Source organism: Lissotriton vulgaris, chromosome 12, assembly GCF_964263255.1.
Source record: "Lissotriton vulgaris chromosome 12, aLisVul1.2, whole genome shotgun sequence".
NCBI lineage: Eukaryota > Metazoa > Chordata > Amphibia > Caudata > Salamandridae > Lissotriton > Lissotriton vulgaris.
In genome coordinates, this window is record NC_141700.1 from 291,427,281 (window position 1) to 291,453,924 (window position 26,644).

Here is a 26,644-nt window from a genome sequence, read left to right on the forward strand (position 1 = left end):
CTAAGTTAGAGAACCAACTACCTACAGAGGAGAGACCATCAGTCAGTCTCTTCCAGGCACTGTCAACCTCTAATGGTTTGAGCTCTTTTTCCAAATTAGTAATATTCCTTATATACTTCTTAATTTCGACACTTTTATCAGGAATGTAAGTGCAACAATGTTGTGCCCTCAGCATCCTGCAGACTCCGCCCTCTTTTGCCAATAAGGTATCAAGAGCAAGGCGATTCTGTAAAACCATTGATCTGATCGCAACCATTTCGGTATTGATCATCAGAAATCCAGCAGCAGTGTCAGTGGATAACCGATCCACTACTGTAGATAATTTGCAGATTCTATGAGTATTCAGAGCTACCCCCATTCCAGGTATCAGTGCGCTAAAAATATCACCTATAATTTCTCCTACACTTTCACGTTTGCTACGCACTAAGCCATTAGTAATCTCATTTCTTCCAGCTGCATTGTTCACATGGTATATTTTCGGAAAGACAATGCCAAAGTAGCAGCTTCCATACCAGTGATCCGGCAATTTGAAATAAGCCTTGTTTCCACATATATAATAAATTCCTGGAAACACAGGTTCTGACCCATTTTTGAAACCCCAACCTCCAATTACCTTGTAATTATGTTCACACTCGCTGGAACCAATGAATACATTGTTATAATAACTAGTCTTTTCTCTATGAAGACAGAGTTTCCCTTTCTGTTCAAAATCCAGCAACAGAGCAGGAGTAACTTCGCTTTGTGAGGTGTTATCCATGTTTTCTGCCCATCTAGGGGTTCTGTTCTGTTCGTCATTTGCCTTTTTCTGAAACTTTTCCCTTCTCTTCTCTGCCATCTTCAAGAACATTTTCTCTTGAGCATGTAAGGAACACGTCAAGTTGTCTCTACGAGCTTCATTCAGATCTATGTCACCTATAGTCAGGAAATATTCCCCCATGTAGCGAGTCACTCCACCAAGGGTATGTACACGGTTCAGATTCCCTCTAATAGGAAGTTCTGAAAAGATAACGTCAGTGTTTTAGTAAAAATACTGTAAAGTGCTTCTATAAAACAAACTAGCTAAAATACTACAGGAAATTCCATAGGTCAGGGGTAAATGGTGGTATGTCACGCCTTCAGCTACTGAAGTAGGTAGCATCATGCAGACATAGCAATCTTCTATTTCCATAGCTTCTACATAGTGCACTAAAAGATTTGCGAAAACATTTAAGTGTGTCCTGTTCTTCATTTGGGGATAATGCAGTTCTCCCTCATCTGATGCTTCTAAGTCGGGTCGTGTATGTCTCAGACTCATTGCATTGTCATGTCTTTCTACACTTCGTGGTGTTTCTTCAGTATGTACAACTTCTGCGTCTTGTGTCGTCAAGTCTGTAGGATACATGTTAGGGTCTTTGCTCATCATAAAAGGTATAAAAACTGTTAATCCTATCCATATCATTACTAGTACCACTACACTACAGATGCATACTTTACAGCATGTCTTGCAACAGTTAAATCTGGACCTTCCAGTGACATTTGAATCAGACATTTTATCTTACAGGTGGCGTTTTCCAACCCCTCTTCGTTTCTTCTCAGCTGAGGTTTTACTTCGTTTCACCTCAAGGAGGGTCTTCGTCAGAACTCCGACCAGCAATGGACCCTTCGTCGCTTTTGCCACAGGCTTCGGGCTCATCAATTTCTTCCAACACCAGATAGGTCCACTCAGGGCTCCGATACAGTTTATTCTGTTTCTTTACTCTGTCGCCCTTTCGGATGGACTTTCCTCGGGCTTCTTTTCTTTCACTTTCAGCCCTTTTTCGGTCCTTTAGTTTTTCTTCGACTGTTTTTATTCTTATTCTTAGTCTTTTTACATATCGGGGTTCATCCTTCTTTTCGATCCTGTTTGTAGTCGAGGAAACTTGCTCTTCCTCGTGAACTCTTTTGCTTTTTCTTCTTTGTCGCACTATTGCTTCGGCAGTGTCCTTTTCCCTACCTGTCTGACTAGTTCCAGGTCTTTCATCTATTTCTTCTGCCTGGTCCTTAAGCTGCCCTAGTTCAGGGGTAGACTGTTTTTGATCTTCGTTTGTCAGTGATTCACTGGACTCTTCTTCCTGAACACGTTCATCTATTACTAACTGGCCTGGTTCATGCTCTTCGATCTCTTGATTTTCTTCCGCATGAACTTCTGCTTTGACTACTATCTGTCCCTTTCCAGTCTCCTCTGGCTCAGGAGGAGGAGTGTCGATGACTTGTTCTGTCCCTACTTGGCCTATTCCCTGGTCAGATTTTGTGATGGCTTTGATGATCTGACCTTCTCCTTCTTGTTCTGACTCACCTGCACTGTCCCACTCACTACCTAGGTAAGAGTATTTTCGGGTTCTTATTGGATCAAGAACCTGATCATCGGCAGGAAACCATTCAACTTCTTGACTTGTGCCTGGTAGTTCGATGTCAGCGGGATCCGGACCCTCTTCTGGAGTCTCCTCAGCTGGACCACCTTCGGCTTCAGTCGCGTTTTCTCCAGTTACCTTCTTCGTGTGACTTGCGTGGATCCACTTTGGTACACCAGCACACTTCACAGCAGTTGTGGTGACAAGGATCACTTGTCGAGGCCTGCCCCACTTCGGTCCAAGGCAACTCGTCCGGGTGTGTTTCTTTAACACCACCCAATCACCTGGTTTCAGTTTGTGTGCTGGAGTTGTAGGCCATTCGACAGCAGTCTCTCCAATCTGGTGAGAGATAGAACGCACTTGGTCACCCAACTGCCTGCAGTATTCTAGCACCATATCATCAGAAATACTTAGCAGTTTGTGTCCAGGTACCCATGCCTGTCGCATCATTCTTCCCATCAGCACTTCATGGGGGCTCAGGCCTGTCTTTCTGTTTGGAATACTTCTCAAGCTCATCAGTACCATGGGCAAAGCTTCTATCCAGTTCATTTTTGTGGAGTCACACAGTTTTGCCAGCCTGGACTTGAGAGTGCCGTTTATCTGCTCGACTATTCCAGAAGCCTCTGGATGATAGGCACAGTGCAGCCTTTGCTCCATTTTGAATGCTCTGCAGAGTTCCTTTAGGACCTCGTTTGAAAAATGTCCACCTTGGTCTGTTTCAATTGTCTCTGGAATTCCAAAGCGGGGGATCAGTTCCCTAAGTAATAATTTAGCTACAGTCAGGGCATCATTCTTCTTTGCTGGGTAAGCCTCCACCCACCGGGAAAACAAGCAAACTATGACCAGGACATATCTATATCCTTTGCACAGGGGCATTGTTATGAAGTCTGCCTGCATCCTAATGAAGGGACCTTCTGCTCTCCCAATGGTACTTTGTTCCACTACTGTCTTCTTTCCTGCATTAAATTGTTGACACACTAAACACCTCTGACAAAGTTTGTCTGCTGTGCTCCTGAATTTTGAACTGTAGAACACCTTTTCAAACATACGGCACATGGCATCCCTCCCAATATGTGTTGGTTCATGTATTATCCGTGCCATTGCGGTAACCAGTCGTTCAGGTAGTACAGGCATACCAGTTTTGTGGACCACAACACCATCTCCTTCCCTTGGTCGACATTCCTCCTGCCTCCACATGTCCCTTTCTTTCCTGTCTGTTGTCTGTTGTAGTTCTCTCAATTCATCCCATGTTCCCAATCTTTCAAACAACATCAGTTGGCAGCTGCTTTCACCTCCCCATAATTTAATTTGGAGGGACATTTTGTGTCGGGCGCAGTACTGGGCAATTTGGTCTGCATATCTGTTCCCGGCTGTCACCTCGTCATTTCCAGATCGGTGAGCCGCACACTTGACCACAGCCAATTCTTTGGGCAATTGGATGGCTTCTAGTAAGTTTTGTACTGGTTTTCCATTTCGGATAGGAGAACCTGAGGAAGTCATGAATTCTCTTTGCAACCAAAGCTGGCCGAAGTCATGAACAACCCCATAACAGTACTGACTGTCAGTATAAACTGTTACCCTTTTGTTTTTCCCAATTTTACAAGCTCTTGTCAGGGCAACGAGCTCCGCTACTTGAGCAGATTTAACTTCGAAAAGATAGGAAGCTTCCAGGGTTTTTTCCAAAGTGACTACAGCATAGGCAGCACTCAAACCTCCATTCTCATGTCTCAAGCATGAACCATCCACAAACATTTTGAGGTCTTCATCAACTAAGGCCACTTCTCTGATATCAGGACGGGGTTTTGTGCTAAATTCAGTCAAGTCTATGCAGTTATGCTCGATTTCATCTCCTGCCTCTACATCAATGGGAAGGGGCAATAGCGTGGCAGGGTTCAGAACGTTACAACGGGAGATTATTACATTCTCTGCACCAATGAGAATCCTCTCATACTTAGTCAGCCGACTAGGGGTGAGATACTGTGTCTTGGTTCGGGTGAGCAAGATCACAACTGAATGTGGGACAAATACAGTTACAGGATGTCCCATCACAATGTTCTCACTCTGCTCTAGGCTTGTACAGGTAGCGGCTACTGCTTTCAGGCACCCAGGTAATCCAGCAGCCACTGGATCTAGGGCGGCTGAAAAGTAGGCCACGGGACGTCTAATCAGACCATGTTCCTGGGTTAGGACCGAGAGCGCACAATTGTCTCTCGTGTCACAGAACAGTTCAAAGTTCTTAGAATAGTCAGGCATTCCTAAGGCTGGAGCTGTGCACAGACAATTTCGCAAGGTTACCCAAGCAGTCATGCATTCATCATTCCAACAAACTGGGTCTTCCGCTCCTTTCTTTGTCATGTTAATCAAGGGTTTAGCTATAGCCGCGAAACCCACGATCCATTGTCTGCAGTACCCAACAACCCCTAGGAACATTCTTACTTCTTTCTGGGTTACTGGTAGTGACATTTCTCGAATTATTTTAATTCTTTCTGTAGTGACTTTCCTGATCCCTTTCTCTATCTGGTGCCCCAGATATTTTACTGAAGTTTTGCAGAACTGTAATTTGTCGGGTGAGACCTTATGTCCTCCTTTTCCTAGGTGATTCAGCAAGGCAATGGTATCAGTGACACAGTCGTCTTGACTTCTAGATGCCACCAGTAGGTCATCTATGTACTGTACCAGGACAGACTCTTTAGGCAGTACTAAGGATTCAAGGCATTTCTTTAAAATCTGGTTGAAAATCGATGGACTTTCGGTGTACCCCTGGGGAACACGATTCCAGACATAGACCTGGCTGTTGAATTCAAAACTGAAAAGGAATTTGCTTTCTGGATGCAATGGGATGGAAAAGAACGCATGGCACAAGTCTATGACAGTGAACCACTCCGCCTCCCAAGGAATTTGATACAGTATTACTGCGGGGTTTGGCACTATGGGACAGCAAGGTACTACAATTTGGTTTACCTTGCGCAGGTCCTGCACTACCCTATACTTTCCGCTAGGCTTCTTAATTCCAAGTATGGGTGAATTACAGGGACTACTCATCACTTCCTGAATGATGTTTGCTTTGAGCAATCTGTTTAATTCTTTTGCGACTCCTTCTTTCACTTCTGCACTCATTTTATACTGTTTGGTATTTGGGTATACAGCATTTTCTTTTATAGTTATTTTAACTGGGTCTACATTTGCCATTAAGCCTACATCTTTTCCAGTAAAATCCCAAACTTCAGGTATTACGCTTGATTGCAGTTCTTCAGGTAGACTTTCAATGGACATGGGCTTAATGTCGGTGTCAGGCCTTAATAACATTAATTTATACAGGCCATCTTCATCTGGGGTCTGGATTTCAACACCATTTGGTGAACAAAAAATGGTGCAACGCATTTTGCATAGCAAATCTCGTCCCAATAGGTTTACGGGACTAGAATCACAGACCACAAATCTGTGCATTTCCTTGAAATTTCCTATGGAAATTTCCATAGGTTCTGTTACCGGAGTACTGATTATCTGATTTGAAACTCCCACTACTTGGATAGCTTCTCCCGAGAGGGGTAGGTTAGGAACGTCCGCTGTTCTCACAGTGGAACGGGTAGCACCAGTGTCCAACAGAAAGGTGACATCTGTCCCTTCAACCTTTCCTTCAATGTATGGTCCAGTCTGGTCTACCGGTAAGGAGGCGCCAAGCACGCACTCCTTGTCCTCCCCTCTCAGGCCCCGTCAGTATTGATCATCACAGAGAAAAGTATCATTTAACAGGTACTGTGGAATGGGTGCATTTCTTTCATTCTCTCCTTCCCACACTTCGACCCTTTCATTCTGTTGACCCTGATTCCTATAATTCTGTCTAGGTGCGCGTGGCACCGGGGGTTGATCTTTCGGATCCCCTCTTTCTGCACCTGTGGATTTAAACCATTTACGGGGGCATTACCAGCCTGCAAGTGCGGACATTTATCTCTCCAATGCCCCATTTGACCACATCTGTGACAGGGGAATTTTTCCATAGCCTCTTCCCTACTCATTTTTACCCGGGGCCTGCCTCCACCCCCAGCATTCGGATTTGGAGCATTATTACTGTTAGTCATTTTACTTAACTGTTTTTCTTGTTGTTCAGCTAATTTCACCTGAGCCCACATAACCTTTTCCTTTAGGGCTTTCTTTTTGTTCTCGATCTCATCTTCGCAGTATTTGGCATATTTGAGAACATCATCAATGGGTTTCCCTTGCCAACTGATTTTGTTATCCCTAATCCACTGAGATATTTCAGGTCTCAATCCTAACACGAATCGATAACAGAAATGTGTCATATCCTTCAGGTCCACATTATCGATTCCACTGTAATTTTTGAAGACCTGCAGTAACCTTTCATAATAGGAGTGGACTGATTCATCACGCTCTTGGGTAGTTCTATCTATGCGGGTCCAATCAGTTTCCTTTGCAGGTACCTTTTTCTTCAAGTATTGTATGACTTGTTCATACTTTCTCATTACTTCAGGTGCGGGAGCTCCAGTTATCTCGTCTCTCGCATATTCTTCACTAGGCCAATCAATTTCAATTTTGCAGTCGGTCCACAAATCTACAGGGACCACAATGTCGAAAAAACCATCCAGGTCTTTCAGAAGACATTTCTGAACTTTTATGAAGCGTTCGACCTGTCGGTACCAATCGACTGGTTTCTCCCGTAATTTTGGAAAGTCATTTGTAAATGACACTATATCTTGTCTGGACCAAGGGACATGGACATATTTTCCCCCTGGGACTTCTCTCATGGGACATAATTTTTCTGGTTTGTCAGCTTCTTGTAAGACGTACTCAGCAGTCCGTGGTCTCTCCCTGCTATCTTCCTTTTTCTTTGCCCACCTGGCTTTCCACTTGTCTAGATCTCCCCATTTCTGTGCTAAATTTATTAGTTCTTTAATCTGCGTCTTCTTCCCTGCGGTATTCAGGTTTTCTAGATCTTTGTCTGAAAATTCTACCCTATAGGATTTCTGTAGTACCTTGAATCTGCTGATGTCTATTCCCATACATACTGCTGTGTCCATTAATTTGTCATAGTATATCTTTGCGTTCCGGGTAAGGTGTTTGCACATGAACAACAACTCATCTTCCTCCCGGACATTCAATCGTTCTAAGCCCACATTCCCTGCGCTCAGTTCCTCTAGCTCTATTCTTAATTTATAAATATCTAGTGGTTTCGGATGAGGGGTTCCCTTTTCTAATTCTCGGGTCCATCTTTCTATTTCCTCAGGAGTTACCACTGTCGCACATTGAGTTCCTGATGAGGACTCTATTAGTACATCTTTGTTCCTAGTCTGAGTTCTCATTTGAGACATACTAGGTCCCTGCTCCCTGTTAGGCAGATCCATCAAGGAAGCCATGGACTCACATTCACTCGCTTGGTCATCAATAATGAGTGGTTCCCTTCTGGGCGGGGGCATCATCGGGGTTATGACTGGAGTTTTAGGAGTATTCATTCTGTCCCCATATAGGGGAAAAACTGGACCAATGGTTACTGGAATTGTCAGGGCTTCAGGATTTGGATTAATCTGAGCTATGGCATGTATGAGATCATTCCGCTGTCCTCTCAGGGCGTCCCTTTCCTGCTCGTGTAATACCCTATTCATGGGGGGATCCTGTATCATTTGGGGTACTAGAGAAGGATATAGATTCGGAGCTGATGGAGTGGACAAAACTAGTCCTTCACCAAAAGGGTTGTAATTCGGGACCACGGGGTCGGGTCTACTAAATCCCTCTCCTCCCGCTCTTCTCTGTTCTATCCCTGTGGAATCGGCTTCACTAGCACATCTTCTTCCTGAAGGTCTCAATGGAGTAGTTGAGCTCTGGGATCTGGCTTCTTCATTATAAGGCGGGGGACCTTTCATAAATAAGTCCTCTAAAAACTCATCTTCCGATTCACCCAGGGGCATCATGTGCCGGGTTTTCTCAGTACATTTCTTCCCTCCCGCCATCTCATTAGCTCCGAACATGGGGAATAACCCTTCTACCATCATATTTTGTCTCCATTGTTTTAATTTCTGCTCCTTGGTTTCTTTTACCATTTTTGGATACCATCGGGTCACTCCCTTGTCCATTCGGGGTCTGTCTCGCTCTAGAGCTTCAATTTCCCATTCCTCTAAAGCTTCATACTGAGTTAATCTAGGTCTGGGATGTAATTCATTCATTCGGGTCCTCAGGTTAAATAGGATTCTCCCGTTAAAAGTACCATCAATGGGAAAGGCTAAAACTCCATCCTCCGCAGTGTACTTTACCCAGTTCTCTAACCATACACAGGTATGATACCCTTTCTCCAACATCATGAAAGAGGCTGGAGTATCTGGCGGAGGAATGATCACGCCCTCCCTAGTTCGTACGGGTTTGTCAGTTTTGAAGAAATTCTTTATTTTGCTGGCAAATGACATTTTTCTCTTTCCTCCGTACATGTTGTGAGGTCTGCCTTTGCTCATCAACTCTTTATGACACCCTAGATTTCGTGGATCAGGCAGAAAATCAGGGTACCACATACACCGCTCGTGACAACCTATAAGCTCGGTGCGAAAAATGTTTACTTCGTTTTGTGCTTCCAATGCTAGTGCGACTCCAATTTCTCAACAACCAATCAGTGTAGAGGTTGCAAAGGTTCTTGACCAATGGGTGTGCGGCCTTTTCGCGAGACGCGTTCTCACGCTCAGGCACTCACCCCTCCCTTACAATTTCGGCTTCACTACACACCCGCTGGTTTAACCAATCCCAGCGCGGCACGAAGTGACGTCAGAGCAGCCCTTCGACTGTCTCCCTCCTTTACAAGGTAACGGAAACTTTGTATTTTCTCTAAGGTGCTAACGTAAATTTTAGTCAACAACGTGTAACATTCGCCATTGTGTAGGAGTGTTCTAAAGAGATAGAAAGTTCTTCTTTTACTGCAAGTAAACCACTTCTGTCTACTTTTCATACACTTCGGATAGACTTCTCTTGCCTACCCTCACGCAAGCATTAGAAAACCTGCTATTACCCAGTCTCATCCACTTCTTTCCGGGATATATACTAAGCCTGGGGTTCGTCAGCGTTTCCCTTTGCTATCATACAAGCTCCGATGACTCTATTACTCCCTTAGTGTGACCCTTACTAGGTGATATCAGACCAAGGTTTCTATCAGAATCCCGTTACTTTCATTCATTCAGTTTTCCGAAAAGACCTAATTAGCGCTTCCAGTTCCACTTGAACCATGCACTAACCTTTCCTCCCTACAAATGACCTCAGAACGCGATGGATTCTACTCACCATCCGTTATACAATTCCCCGGGGATTTCAGACAACACTTAACAATCACACACAATTGGTTAACAAAACATATAATATTTAGCAGCAATACATATATAAATCATTTAAAACAATTTTGAAATCGATTTCTTTTGTAATAAAATATTAAGTAACACAATCAATAAAAAAACAATTTTAGCAGCACATTTTATTTTTCACGGTTTATTTTCTAACTATCTTATCTACCTAACTTACTAGTCCTAACCATACCTCTGCTTACCAGAAATTACTGATAGAGCGCGCAGGTCACCCGGCTCACCAAACTTTTCCACGCACTGGGCCCTGGCGTGATAGTTTCCAATGTTCACGTTTTACTACTGGGGTGAACCAGGCGATTTCACGCATGCTCCTATGAGTAATCGGTTGGGTGACTCTTACACCACATACTATTCATGTACCTGACTTACCACAGGCACATTACTCCTGACAGATCAGGAGCTAGCAGTGGATAGGTGATAAGGGTTTTCCTAAAAGAGAGAAGATTCTACTTTACACATTTGATACCTTTAATATTACTTTAATGTATAATGACCACAGACACCTTGATGGTTTTAAGGGTTTTATATAGTATAAGTTTAGGACGAAAATGCCATTACAAGCAGGCAAATGCACAGTAATACATCAATGATAAGTATTAGAACCAGAATGTAGCTCTGGATCAAAGTGAGTATCATAGAGTAAAAGGGAACACTATAGGGCATGAATCATAAGGAACACTTATTTAATACAGTTTACTCTATGGCAAAGACGTGAGGAAAAACTTAATGTGTGACCTAATAATTTTATACTATTTCCTAAACCTTATGCTATCTTACTAACTTCACGGCAACCATACTAAGGGAAAGGGAATAAGTGGAACAAGCTAGATAAACAGTCGGGTTTATCAATGTCCTATAGGAAGGGTAAAAGTGGAACATTTACTAATAATCAATTGCATGAAATTACATTCAAAAGAGATATGGAGAATATCACAGGCAAGATTGCTTTAATCAGAGAAGGAAAAGTTGCGGGTAATATAGACAGACACCTATGTCAATAGTTACCTAGGTGAGAATGAGGACTAACCCTGGCCACGGGTCAGTTGGGAAAGAACGGGACAAGGACCCTCAAGGATTCAGGGAATACCAGAAGGTGAGCAGGTACAGCTCATGGACAGTCAGGACAGGATACCCCTCAGGTCTGGGTCTGGACTGGGTTCACCAAGGCTCGACCAACCCCTCACAGCATCGGATGCAACGCCAGCGTTACCCCCTCTTCTGCACGGAATCCGCCAATAACCCCGATTGGGTTCTCGAATCTCCCAGCAAAGTGCTCCGCTTAGCACTTAGGACTAATTTCCACCCCTTGGAGTTTGTGGAAGGTTTCAGGCAGAATGCTCCGCAGCACTCTGTATCAGGCACCTATAGAGTTCGTAGGGTCAGTGACAGGTCTGCTACTCGGACAAGTCGGACAATTTCTCTAAGCTAAGCTAGGCTATATATACAGTTTTAAGTCCCCAAGACCACCCATAAATGTTGCAAAATGACAAAGTCCCATCTTCTGATTGGTCAAGGGAGGTGGTTTGGTCATAGTTACCACCTATACTACACGTGACATTCTCCCTCCCCCTAACACCTGGTTCCCAGGCCTACGTGTGGGAAAGTACAATAGTGAAGAAAAGATTTGCAACATTGTTGCACATTTAAAATAGAAATAGCACGTCTTCAAGGGCAAAGGTGCGCCTGGAAAGGACAGTCCCCTTTTCAAATGGCCAATCTGGTCAGGTTCCATTGCTGCACGTCCCAAATCTTTGGTCACATGATGAGGGATACGTCAGCTTCAAAAATGGATCCCATCCTCATTTCAAGGCCCTCATTTACGCGGTACATGAAAAGTAAGCGAAAACAAATTAATAACACAGAATAAAATGAATACACTGTACACCATGACCAACTACTCTAAATCCCTTATTTTATAATACTTGTAGCATTAAGAGTTAGTGCAGAAAAGATGCATAGACAAAAGCGGCTTAAGATAGCATGAAGCATGATTAGTGACAAGCGGCCATTTTAACAACAATGCGCATGTGCGAACTTTTCCCTCCAGATTGCGAGTGTGTCACATCACATGGGTATGACCGACGCATGCGCAGACTGGATTTCTGCAAAGCGGCCATTTTATTAATGTGCAAGCTTGATTACGATGAAAAACACATAGGCAAGCCTCCTAGGGACACCCGTGTGTTGGGGAAATACAAATAAATGACAAACAATCGGAGTTAGTACAGTTATGATTTAAGTCGAGGTTCATGAAGAGAGCAAGTCGCGTTACGTGCGAATCCTTGCTCCATCACAGGTTCCTCCTTATATGGCCACTCAGGTAATATAGGCTTACCTGGTCAAGGATAGCCTTATCTCCTTTCGTTTGGGGGGGTTATGTAGGAGGGTGGATACCTGACTATGGTTACCCCAGATTTTTTGCCTAGTGTTTAGCTGGTTTTCGACTTAGTTGGCCTGGGTTCCTGCTAATCAGGGCCCCATGCTATCTGCTCTCTCTGTAAAATGGACTCCATGCACCCTAGGTGCATAGCCAAATTGGTACTGGACACCTTGTCAGCCCTTGTACAGAGCACTATAGGTGCCCAGGGCATAGGTGCATCCAAGGCCTACCAGGGGCTTCAGCATATCTTTTGCCACCCCTGGCTGGTTCTTAAATTGACACAACTGGCTGATCACTCAGCTGGGGCAAGGTCGTGTAATCACCCCTTGCTTAGATATAGTATACCTATATCTACCATTAAAACTGGACACATATATACCTATAAGTCACTCCTATGGCAGGCCTTAACAATCCTGGAGGCAGAGTGCTTGGTTTTATGTGAGATGGTGCTCTAGCATGAGCTGAGCCTGTCTGCAGCTGTCGGGACCAATTCCCTTAGCTGTTACAGGATATTGCCATACCATATACTCTTAAGTGCATTATAATCCATCGCGGTTATGTGCTAACTTTGGTTTGGCTTTATCAAAACATGTCGTGTAAGGTGTCATACGATTTGGAATACTACCCCCTCGCCAGTCCTGGCGACGGGGGTAGCATTCCACCCTTCTAGAGGGAGAAGACATGTTACTTTGCTAAAACGCGGTTGATTTTAAAAAGAGCCTCAGCATCACAAAATGGACGCTTCTGCCACTGACACAAGTCTGGCCTCCTACTGCTGACCGAAACTTGGCAGGGGAGGCCTGGACAAAGGGTTTCCTGTCGCAGGGAGGTGTCACACCACCCCAGACAGGAGATAGTGGATTGTAGCAGGGAGGTTTGAATGAAACCAGACACTGCCTGGGGAGCACAAGGTTTCCCCTTGCATAATCCGGTCAAACCGGTTCTGGGGCACACCAGCCCCAGTCCTGGCGCAAAACTGGACAAAGGGAAAGGGGTGTAACCACCCCTCTCCCTGGTCCCACCCATAGGAGGGACCTTACAGGTAATCCAGCCCACTAGATTGGAATAAAGGTGGGAGCAGTGCCAGCGCACATAAGATTATCCTGAACAAAACTTAGAAGCATACTTCTGGACCCTTCGACATCCCACTCGCCATGGAAAACTGAAGAATCTCCCTTGTGGTCAAAGAGTGACCACCCTGTGCAAACAGGCACCATCCAGCGCTTCACCGTTTGATTTGCTGCAGTTCCCGCCGGAACTCGAGCGGCTGAGATCGACAAGACCAGCTTCCCTACACTCCTCACAGCCCGATCCACAGTCCCAGCAGAGCTTAGACCCGTGGAGGCGACGTGGAGCGTGGAGCCGGCCATCTTGGAAAAATCACGAGGTGCTGACCGTGCAGCTTCAGAGGCCACCTTGAAACTGTGCATTGGGGTTTGAGAAGCCCCAGCCCCGAGCAGCTTTTGCACCGAAGCTCACCCCTCCATACTCTCCGAGTACTGCGTGGGGCCCTTCTGCACTTTTCTGCTTGACGCGTTGGTCCGGTCGCTTGCCCGTTGGCTAGTGGCCCCAGAACCAACGAACCTTTGAAACTAACTTGTGAGTCTGGTTGCTCCAGACTTGCCCTCGCTCCCCTGAAAAGGAGCCACCGCTCTGACCCTCCTGGTCCGAGAAAGAAGCGATCTTCGAATCCTGCGTGGGTTGCGCTTGCCGAGGTTTGTTTGCTCCAATTCGGAAGCCGACACCGCCGACAGCGAGAGCCTTTGTGGGACAGCTCGTGATCCACTCCTGGACATCCTCGGTGCCCCAGAGTCCACGTGGCAGCGGAGACAAGCTTCACAACAACCACCTGATTGCGCCAGACATTGCCTGGTTCCTTCCTGGTTCCACCCTGGTCACTGCAAAGTGACCCAGACTCTGTCCCCTCTGCTTTCAGGTACCCTTCAGCTTCGATCCACCCTTGGATCGCACCGGACACTTCTCCTCTGGCTGCCTGCAGCATCATCATCTACAGGCTCCATAGATCTACACGACGAAAGCCGACACGACTTTACACCTGTGCACCCGCTTCCTGTGGGTGAGGTAACACTTGAACGCCGGTGCTCCTGTATTGATATACACCTCTAGTGTCTAGGTCTAAAGTTTGGTACTTCTAGGTCAGTCGGAAGACTCTTAAAACAGTAACTCGATAACTTTTATGCACCGTTGACTTTGCATTGGTGCATGTGGGTGCTTTAACCGCTGCACCAGACTCCCGCGGGCTTTTCCCGACTTCAGCATTGCTAGTCCCGACTGGTCCCAGCGATTCCCTAGGCCTGACCACTGTTCGATTAGTGATACTTATACCACTATTTTAGTATATGGTTTGAGTGGCCCCTGGGCCTCATCCATAATTGTGCAACTTTCATATGTTTTACTGTGCTTTTGTTTAAACGCTTGTGCCTCTGCACTCATAAAGAGTACAGAGGATTATTCTAGTAATAAATACATATATTTTTATAATATATAACTTGTGTGGTCTCCTTTGATTTGATATTACAGGATTGTGATTGGTAAAACAGCTTGCTTAACATGCCCTCTTGAGTTAAGCCTTTAAGGCTGCTTAGTCCATGCTACCCTTAGGATAGCTTGTCTATAAGGTTGACTTACAACCAGACACCATAAGGGATTGTTTGGACTGATACAAGGTGCCCCCAGAATTGGAGACATCATATATCAGGCCAACTTCTCACAGTGCCTAACAAACAAATTCGACCCGCAAAGAAACATTGATTTCGAGCGATACACTTTCACCATAGCATTCCAACTCACCGATGAGTCACTAGATGATTTTGTGACGAGACTAAGGAAGCTAGTAACTCACTGCGAGTTCGATAAATACGATAACGAACAAGCAATTCGCCTACGCATCATTGAAGGGTGTCGTGACACAGAGTTCCGCACAAGGATTCTGAAGGAACCGACATCACTAGAGAACATCCTATCACTAGCAAGGGCGGAAGCAAGAGCGGATTTACAAGCAAAGGAAATGGAGCGAGGAAAAGAACGACGAGTCGAACAGGCACACCGCATGACAGAAAACGGTCGCACCAACAACTGGAAGAAAGGAAAAAATGACCAAGTGACAAAAAAACAACCGGAATCATCATGCTACAGATGCGGACTTAAATTTCCACATAGAGGCGCGTGCCCAGCGTTTGGCCAAACTTGCAGGAAATGCAACAGGAGCAATCACTTTGCCAGTGTTTGCCAAGGGCTGCAATTTAGAAGTGAAAGAGGAAGACCGGGAAGACCGCGGATGAAAACCAGCAGACACGTCAGGCATATCGAGACAGCAAACAGAAGCTCTTCAATAGAGTCGGCAGATGAAGAAGAAGAAAAGGTAGAGCGACTGTACCTCATGTCAGACACTGCTGTCATGTCCACAGATGAAGACAAAACTGAAGAAAGCATCCGCCTCGTAGACAAAAGCACCATAAAGAAGACAGAGTCTGTGACCATTGACGTAGGACCACACAGAACACGGTTTGTGCTCGACAGCGGCACCACATGCAACATCATGTGTGTGCGTCGGAATATGAAAGGATGGAAGTGAAACCAGCGCTGAAACCGTCGAAAGTTGAGGTGTTCACATGGGGGTCAAAAAGGCCTGTGACCAACCTGGGAAAATTCACAGAGAACCTAACATTCAAAAGTCAAACGACAAAGGAAGAGATTCATGTACTGAGAGGTGACATTCCAGCACCGTGCCTGTTGAGTAACGTCACAGCCCAAGTGATGGGTCTGCTTGAGATGACGTATAACATGTCGGAAAAAAGGAGCATCTTAAAAGAATATCCCAAGCTACTGAAAGGGTTCGGGAAGGTAAAGGGGCGCCAAATAACGCTACACATCGACGAAGCGATAAAGCCGGTAGCTCAACACCACCGGCGAGTGCCAATACACCTGCAACCGCAAGTAGAAGAAGAAATTGAGGCACTGCTCAAACAGGACGTAATAGAACCAGCTGAAGGGCCGACGCCCTGGGTGTCGCCAATAGTGGCTGTACCAAAGAAAAACACGTCCAAAATTTGCATCTGTGTTGACATGAGAGTACCAAACACAACAATTGAACGGGAAAGACACCCTGGACCATATGTCGATGACATGATCAGCTGCCTAACAGGCACCAGAAGATTCTCCAAACTAGACTTGTGCAAAGGATATCACCAGCTAGAGCTCGACCCTCAGTCAATATATATAACAACATTCTCCACGCACCTTGGTCTGTTCCGCTACAAGCGCCTGAGTTTTGGAATATCCTCAGCCACCGAAATATTTCAAGTGACAATAAGACAAGTGATAAGGCCAGTAAAGAATAGCCTGAACAATAGCGGCGACATCTTAGTGTTCGGCAAGTCGGATGAGGAATATGACAGGGCGTTGCGAGAAGTATGCTCTCAACTAGAGCAGGCAGGGCTCACGTTAAACGAAGACAAATGTGAACTGGGGCGAGAACGAACTGGTATTCTTTGGACACATCTTTTCCAAAAAAGGGATGCGGCCAGATCGCAGCAAGGTGGACACGTTGGAAAAAGCCAAGCAGCCAAGCGACGTGGCGGAAGTGAGGTCGTTCCTTGGTCTTGCCAGTTACTGTGCAAGGTACATCAAAGACTTTGCCACAGTGAGCGTGCCGCTGCGAGAACTGACAAAACAAGGACAGAGCTTTGCATGGACAAAGGAATGCAGCAAATCCTTTTGAAGAGATCAAAGGAGCTGGGACCGCAGTAGAGCACCTGGTGTACTTTGATCCGCTACTATGCACCGAACTGACAGTAGATGCCAGCCCAGTGGGGCTGGGGGCAATACTGGCGCAACACAAACTAGGAAAAGACTCACCAAGATATGTGGTGGCATGCGGAAGCAAGAGCCTATCAGATGTCGAGCGAGCATACTCTCAACCGGAGAAAGAGAGCCTGGCAGTTGTGTGGGCCTGTGAACATTATCACATGTTCATATATGGAAAACCCTTCACGATAATAACAGACCACCAAGCGCTAACGACAATCTACGGAAATCCCAACGCCAAGATACCACCCCGGATAGAGAGGTGGGGAATAAGACTAATGGACTACAATTTCAAAATAATGCATAAGCCTGGCAAGGAACACAACCCGGCTGACTATATATCCAGACATCCTTTGCCGCATGCAATTGAGACCACGACAATGGTGGAGGAATATCTGAGCTTCATACTGAAGCACAACACACCGGCCTCAATCACGATGGCAGAGCTGGAACATGAGACAAAGCGAGACCCCACCATGCAAGTGATACAGAAAATAACAAATCAGCAAAGGTGGAGACACATCAACAACAACAGCATCCTGGATGACGGAGTAATAAAGGAGGAACTGCTGGCATTCAAGAAAATAAATGAAGAGCTCTCAGAGACCGGAAATGGCATCATGATGAGGGGAGCGAGAATAATAATGCCCCAAACGCTGAGGAAGCGGACAATAGAACTGGCGCACAAGTCACACCGAGGGATGGTCGCAACTAAGAAGATGCTATGGGAAAAAGTGTGGTTCCCAGGGTTGGACAGCATGGCAGAGGAGGCTGTCACGCGTTGCCACGTCTGCCTAGTGACGGGGCCACCGCCCAAGCCGGAGCTGCTAAAGATGTCTGAACTACCGAAAGCGGTGTGGACCGAGCTGGCGGCAGATTTCTATGGACCATTGGAGACAGGAAACTACCTGCTGGTAATAATAGATGAGTTTTCTCGATTTCCAATAGTCAGGCAAGTAGCGTCAACATCAGCACATGCGACACTGTCAGTCATGGATGACGTGTTCGCAGCATGGGGCTCGCCCCAAACGCTAAAGACTGACAATGGTCCGCCATTCTCAGGAGAAGAGTTCCGAAAGTTCATGAAATACCTAGGAATACGACATCGGAAAATAACGAATCTGTGGCCACAAGCAAATGGGATGGCGGAACGGTTCATGGGAACCATAAAGAAGGCGATACAAAGAGCAAGAATAACGCAAATATCGACAGGACAAGCACTATGTCAGGTAATGAGAGACTACAGGAACACCCCTCACAGCTCCACAGGCCGATGCCCAGCGGAGCTTGTCCTGGGACGCTCGAACAGGACCAGACTACCGCAGATGGAGGCAACGACGAGCGTGGAGCGAAGCAACATAGCTGCCAAAGACGAAGAGGCAAAAGCAAAAATGAAGGCCTACGCAGATCAGAGGAGGCACGCCACCAAAACAAAGCTGAAGGAAGGGGACACAGTGGTGGTGCGACAACAACAGCAGAGTAAATCAGACAGTGCATTCTCGAAAGACCCGCTGACCGTGAGGGAGGTGAAAGGACCAATGATAACAGCGGCAGCAGGGCGATATCACATCACGAGGAATAGCTCACACTTCAAGGAGCTGAAAACGAAAGAAGAAGAACTGCCGGCTCCAGCACCGGAGGCAATCAAGGAGGAAGAAAACACACATGTGGACGACAGAGAAACAAGACCGAGAAGAACATGCAAGAGACCACCGAGACTGATTGAAGAGATGTAATGTGACGAGGGCATGTGAGGGCGTATAGCTCTCTTTTTCTCTCTCTCTCTGCCTCTCTCTCTCTCTCTCTCTCTCTCTCTCTCTCTCTCTCTCTCTCTCTCTCTCTCTCTCTCTCTCTCTCTCTCTCTCCATCAACACTCACTGACGAGTGACCACAGGCCACGCTACGGAAATGTTGTTTGTAACAAGGGGGGAGATGTCATGCCCAGGCAAGGGGCATTAGGACCCTGGGGATAAGGATGTGGGGAGGGGACACTGGACACCACATCCGGTCAAGGGGCAGGGGAGGGACATTCTAGAGGACGGGGACCAGAGGCAGGACGTAAGCGTTGTTGTCCCATGAAGAGATAATAAAGATACCTGAGCACAGAAAGCGTGTCGCGTGATCCTTGGGGGACTGTCACGATATCACAGGCAACATCAGAAGCAAAGCAAAATATGTATGGGGGATGGGGGTCTTTCCAGGCGGAGAAAGGAAATGACCCTGGGTGATTAACTAGGAAATGAATTAGTAAAATAACATTTCTCCTTCCAGCTCACCATCTCCCTGAAAAAGTATTTATACATGCCCAATTAATCACAGATGAGTACAATTGAACACATGTTCTTTAACTCCTTCGATGCTGCTGACGGAACCGTTCCGTCACGCCCCTCGGGTGGGCTGTGCTGGTGACGGAACAGTTCCGTCACGGCCTGGCCGCCGCGCCTGCGCGGCGCTGATTTCGCGCCTGCGCGGCAGGTTTAATTAAGAGGGCGGGGCCGTGACGGAACCGTTTCGTCACAAGCACAGCTCACCCGCGAGCCGTGACGGAACGGTTCTGTCACCAGCGAGGGTGAGCCGCGCGCCCGCCCGCGACCGTTAGCGCTGCGGCGGAATAGCCGCCGCAGCGAAGGAGTTAACAGGGGAGGATGTTTTACAATAGTATTAGAAGTGGAGGACTGCAACGCGTTTTCTCCAGGAGAATTCCTTGCGTTTTCACTGAAATAGGTCAGAATAATTTCTGTTCATGTTATCACAGAATAAGCTGATGCCGGCCAAGAAAGAAATAGAAAAGTGTGCCATTGATGACAAGCAGGTAATATAGCCGTAGCTAAAACGTACAGATCCTTATTCTCTCTCCCGAAGAATGCCTCACAAGCTCAGGTGAGACTTGAGTTTGGGCTAAACAATCAATGCTACGCAAGGAAAGGGCACATACTAAAAGTATGGAACAGAATAAAAAACGACAAGGATAATGAAATGTCCCGCCAATTGTGGCAGGAAGTGAACAACAAAATAAACACAAATGTCAGCTCCTGCTTAAACAGCGCTATTGCAGAATTTGGTATAACACCAATCTGGGAAACCACAATTACGTCGGAGAGCTTCAAAAAAACAATAAACAAACTCACTAACTACCTCTCCATGATTATGGATAAAGATACTCTGGTCAAACGTAGCCACGCAGGGTCAATTGTCTCTGGATATAAGAAAAAAAGGTTCAAACCTATCTAGAAACTGCATGGTCCAAGAAAAATAAACACATTTTTATTAATGCTAGATTTGGCTTCTATCCAGGCACATGCCACTTACCACCATGGAAGAGATTACAAGGAAATAACATATGCAGGCTTTGTAACCTAGGAGAAGAAAACATCTTACACCTATTGTGTCTTTGCCCGGATCTGGAAATCGGAAGAAAAACTACGATTAAAAGAATGTTTAACATGCGTAGTGTAAGGACATATAGACAGGCACTGATCGCAAGTCTTAACCCAGAAGATTTGCCGATGAATTCTGCGCTTGTTAAATTCCTTTGTGCGGTACAGAAGAAATTGGATGTTTTTGATTGACCAAACAACAGACTATGTGAATATGGACTTTATACAATGCAGCTCTTTTTCCTTTTTTATGTGTATAATATATATGTTTTATAATTTTAAATTTGGTAAAGTTTTATCTGCCTTTTTGTAAGATTTTAATTAATCAAACAAATAAATAAATATGAATATATATGACAAGCAGGTCAGAAAAACGCCACACTTTATTGTGTTAGTGCTCTTAAATGAATCTGTTATCCTCCCACATTTGACCAATACTTTTATCTTGTGTCTGTTGGCCAGATTTGTTCCTCTAAAACAATTACCGATACTGTACAGCTTAGGGATGCGTGTCCTCTGGACAGCTGCACCATACTTGTGCTGTGACATATCATATTTGCATCTTTGATTTTTTCAGCCTTATGAGGCGGTGCATATGTCACATATGCACCGCCTCATAAGGCTGAAAAAATCAAAGATGCAAATGTTTCGGAACACAGAAAATGTTTATCTCTAGCTTGAGCCTGCTTGCTTGGCAACAATAATACAGGAGTAGGTGGGAGCTGTGCAAAGGAAGGAAGAGGAAGGGGAGGGGTAGAGCGGGCATGCATTCATGGAGTGCTAGCCCAAAAATACAAACGCGCTATGATGCATCCAGAGTTGACTGCGTCATAGTGCTTTTTTTCCTTTTAAGCCATGTTGCACCGCGGCTCGCACTTCTGTGCAATATATCTAAAAACAAGAGTGTGGCAAGTAACACTGGGGGTGGAGTGGTGTAAAACGGAAGGTGGGGGATGAAAGAAGGCTACAGGAGAAGGATGGGTGGGCAGTTTTAAAACAATGATGCAAGAGGAGGCTGAGGCAGTGATTAAACAACATGGGAGAAGGATGGGGAAATGATTAAAGAACAGACAGAGGAAGGGGGAGTGATGAATGAAAAGACAAAGGAGGAGGGGAATGTGGAGAATACGATCAGCCAAGGAGGGCGGATGAGGGACTGCAGACACACCCACTCTCTAGTGCATGTGGAAAAGTGAAAAAAAAAGTACCTGTAGTAACCAACAGCCAGTGAAAGGGCACTGGCTACAGGAAACATTACTTGGTCCAACCTCCATGACACCCATGAGGACTCCAAAGCTAAGGAGGGTCGCCCCGCCAGTGAAACCTGAGAGCAGTGGGGCAGGTAATGGGCTGCTACGAGGGAGCATAATAGTTGACTTCTTTGCTACCGCAGGGTTCAGCCGAGGAAGCCAATCCATTCAAATTGAGGGGCTTGAATCAGGGACGACATTCGGACGTTCATATGCGCTTAGAGGCACACTTACCTCAGTATTAGGTATTATAGGAATATAGGGTGTCGTCTTCTCTAATTCCTATTTTTATTCTCACCTTCTCATTACGGTCCTGAAGAAGCACACCGGGATCCCTTAGGGACCAGTATTCAGCGCGTATCATGTCAACCTAATTTTCACTTTTACGCACACTCACGGATAAGAAAGCAGCAGTACAATACTCACTCCTCTACAGCATTTGTTTCAAAGAGGATCTCCTTATCCCTTATTTTTAATCTTACCACCCAGACACCCAAATAAAACTCTGTTTCCGGGTACCGGAGGGGTAATTTTAATTAACTCACACTCTTCGTAGACCCACACACCCACAAGCACAACTGCAGTGTCTCTCCTAAAAAGATCTCCAACAAAGATCCATCTCGCCGGGCCCATGGGGGACAGCAGCGCCACCCCCACGAGCAGCAAATGCCCGATGATGAAGCATGACACCCGCAAGGGTGTGGAGAGGGCACTTTATCTTAAAGGAGAAATTCCCCCACCTTCATCAAGATCCAACCGTGACTGAAAATTGAGATAACACTCTAGACTCTTTAGCAAAGCAACCAAAATAGGCCACTCTTTTCTCCATTAGGAACTGTTACTCCCTAGTGATTACCATAAGACCCTTTGGGAGTACTGGTACTGTACCTCTCTTTTCGAATTAGCTCCCTGTCATCCCTCTTCTTTATGTGTGTTATAACTCTTTCTCTCTATATCTTTCTCTCTGTCTCCCTCCCTCTCTATATCTCTGTCTCTCTCTCCCTCTCTCCCGCTGTCTCCCTCTGTCTGCCTCACTCTGACAGTCTCACTCCCTCTCACTCCCTCTCTCTCCCCTCTCTCTCTCCCTGTCCCCCTCAGTCTCACTCACTTTGACTGTCTCACTCCCTCTCTCTCTCTCTCCCTCTCTCTCTCTATCTCTCTGTCTCCCTCTCTCTCTCTCTCTTTGTCTACCTCTCTCTCTCTCTCTGTCTCCCTCTCTCTCCTTCCCTCTTCCTTCCTGTCTCCCTCCTCCCTCTGTCTCCCTCCTCCCTCTGTCTGTCTCCCTCTGTCTCCCTCCCTCTGTCTCCCTCACTCTTTCTCCCTCACTCTGTCTCCATCACTCTGTCGCCCTCCTCCCTCTGTCACCCTCCTCCCTTTGTCGCCTTCCTCCCTCTGTCTGTCTCCCTCCCTCTGTCTGTCTCCTTCAGTCTCCCTCTGTCTCCCTCCCTATGTGTGTCTCCTTCTGTCTGTCTCCCTCTGTCTGTTTCCTTCTGTCTCCCTTTGTCTCCCTCCCTATGTGTGTCTCCTTCTGTCTCCCCCTGTCTCCGTCCCTCTGCTGTCTCCCTCCCTCTGTCTCCCTACCTCTGTCTCCCTCCCTCTGTCTCCCTTTCTCTGTCTCCCTCCTCCCTTCCTCTGTCTACCCCTGACTCCATCCCTCTGTCTCCCTCTCCCTTCAACTGTCTCCCTCCCTCTGTCTCCCTCTCTCTGTCCCCCTCTCTCTGTCTGCCTCCTCCCTCTGTCTCCCTCTCTCTGTCTCCCTCCTCCCTCTGTCTCCCCCTCCCTCCCTCCCTCTCTGTCTCCCTCCCTTTCCCTCCCTCCTTCTCCCTCTGTCTCCCTCCCTCTACCTCCCTCTGTCACCCTGCCTGTGTGTCAGGGCTGGGACAGCTTCCTGGGCACACACACACATAGTCGCACCCCAAGCACTTCACAGGTCTTTAAAAGACCATTTTCATGCTAATGAGGCTTTGTTGTATTTCACCTCTTCTTAGGCCCCTGCAGATCCACTCTGGCTATCGCTAGAATCGTCCGGCCCCCACGGAGACCATTGTCTCTCAGAGTCGCGCTGCTGCAGACACTCTTTACATTTTTTTTTTTAAAACACGGGTACGATGTCTGCAAGGTCCGTGGGCCGCCAAGGAAGGGTTGCCGGGCCGCAGGCAGGCCGCTGGCCATAGGCGGCCGGCGGGCCGCACTATGAGTACCTGTGACCTAGACAAACCTAAAGTGATGCGTCCGTTAAAACCCAAAAAAGTATGCACACAGACATTGCTGGCACCTGGGAGGTCTCCCACTAGAAGTGCTCCTTATAATAGATAGCACCTGCACCCACTGCAGTTGCCAACAGGTAGCACAGCTGGTGAGATACCGAGACTCCCCATAAAGACCTGAAGGGTATCACGGTCTGATACAAAGGAGTTGGGGGTAAATCCCCTCCCTGGCTGGGAACGGTGCTGGTCCGGATAGCCAGAAGCCACTTGAGTTTCCCAGATGAGGATTCCTCATATGTCTGTTGCGTGGAGTGATTAAGATTTACATCTCCCTCTGCTGCCACAATGACTGCCTTGAAGATGCACGAGTGTTTATTTTCCTACAAAGTTGTGTTATTAATGATCTTATGCCGATGATGTGGTTGGAAGGGTGGTGCATTGCTGTGTACTCAATAGTTAACCACAAATACAGGCCTTTAAAGAAATTGGAAGCAAGAGCTTTTCGAAAAGAGCCAGCTTCCCCTTATGGGACTAAAGTAAGGGTGTAAGGTTAAAAAGCACGTGTGTCTGGAACACTCCATGTACAATGTAATTAAACCGAGTTCTTACATTTAACATTAATTCAAGTATAAGCTCCAATGTGGAGCACCAACTCCCACAAGTGTTCTGGACTGGGAGTCAGACCTTGACTGGTGTCAGAGGGCAGAGGATGTGATATATAAGAGCTGTGGTTGACCCAGAAAATGGGATAAAATATGGGGGGCCTGGAGGCACTTTAGGGGAGTTGCCCTGGAATCCTGTTTGGAGGAAATTACTGAGGAAATGTGATTATATTAAGGTATGCATGCTATCCAAATTGTATACCATACTATTGTTGACCAAGGCAACACAAATGATGTACCAAACCTGATGGGAATGACTCGAATGAGGAATATATCAATGGTATTTCATATTATACATGCTGTTGGGATTCTCTCTGTCCTGTACGATGAGCTTTGTTTCAATAAAAAGAAAAATATATAAGCTACAATAGATCAAAAACGGTATGCACCTGTTACAACGCATTTTTTACAACGCACTACTGTTACAACGCATCTATTACAACGCAGATACTGTTACAACTCATGTTTTTACAACGCATTTTTTTACAACGCAGGTACCTTTACAACGCATACCATTACAACGTAAGTATTGGTAAGTATATAATAATATTTTAAATGTTATATGTTTGGGGTAAAGGGGTATTTTTAGGGGTTAGGGTCAGTTTTGGGTTTTAGGGTAAAGGGGTATTTTTAGGGTTCAGGGTCAGTTTTCAGTTTTTGGGTAAAGGGGTATTTTTAGGGTTCAGGGTCAGTTTTCAGTTTTTGGGTAAAGGGGTATTTTTAGGGTTCAGGGTCAGTTTTTAGTTTTTGGGTAAAGGGGTATTTTTAGGGTTCAGGGTCAGTTTTCAGTTTTTGGGTAAAGGGGTATTTTTAGGGTTCAGGGTCAGTTTTCAGTTTTTGGGTAAAGGGGTATTTTTAGGGTTCAGGGTCAGTTTTCAGTTTTTGGGTAAAGGGGTATTTTTAGGGTTCAGGGTCAGTTTTCAGTTTTTGGGTAAAGGGGTATTTTTAGGGTTCAGGGTCAGTTTTTAGTTTTTGGGGTACAGGGGTATTTTTAGGGTTCAGGGTCAGTTTTTAGTTTTTGGGTAAAGGGGTATTTTTAGGGTTCAGGGTCAGTTTTCAGTTTTTGGGTAAAGGGGTATTTTTAGGGTTCAGGGTCAGTTTTCAGTTTTTGGGTAAAGGGGTATTTTTAGGGTTCAGGGTCAGTTTTCAGTTTTTGGGTAAAGGGGTATTTTTAGGGTTCAGGGTCCGTTTTTAGTTTTTGGGTAAAGGGGTATTTTTAGGGTTCAGGGTCAGTTTTCAGTTTTTGGGTAAAGGGGTATTTTTAGGGTTCAGGGTCAGTTTTTAGTTTTTGGGGTACAGGGGTATTTTTAGGGTTCAGGGTCAGTTTTCAGTTTTTGGGTAAAGGGGTATTTTTAGGGTTCAGGGTCAGTTTTTAGTTTTGGGGGTTCAGGGGTACAGGGTAAAAATAAATTAAAATTAATTTTAAATTAAATTAAATTAATTAATTGAAAATAAATTAAATTAAATTACATTAAATTATTTTTGGGGTTGTGGGTCAGTTTTGAGTTTTTGGGGTACAGGGGTACAGGGTAAAAATAAAGTAAAATTTATTTTACATTAAATTAATTAATGGAAATTAAATTAAATTAAATTAATTTAAATTATTTTTGGGGTTGAAGGTCAGTTTTGAGTTTCTGGGGTACAGGGGTACAGGGTAAAAATAAAGTAAAATTAATTTTAAATTAAATTAATTAATTGAAATTAAATTAAATAAAATTACATTAAATTATATTTTTGAAAATTAATTTACGATTATAATATTAATATTAATATATACTTACCCATACTTACGTTGTAATGGTATGCGTTGTAAAGGTACCTGCGTTGTAAAAAAATGCGTTGTAAATACATGAGTTGTAACAGTATTCGCGTTGTAAAAGATGCGTTGTAACGGTATGCGTTGTTACAGTCCGCGTTGTAACATCATATATCCATCAAAAACATATACATACAAGTGCTTGTTACTGCAATGTCATGGTGTGGATTCTGGTATTTTGAGCTGAGTTCTCTATTTTCTCAACATACTTGGAGGACCGTCTATTGTCTCTATCTGCAATCGCAACAGGAATAGGTTGTTTTTTATTGTGATTTAATATAATGAACAACATACTTAGGAACATAAAAAAACGTAAAACTTAAAAATGCTCTACCACAACGAATCCTGCCTCCTGATCCTCATTGACCTTTCCTCTGCATTTGACGCTGTAAATCACAACAATCTAC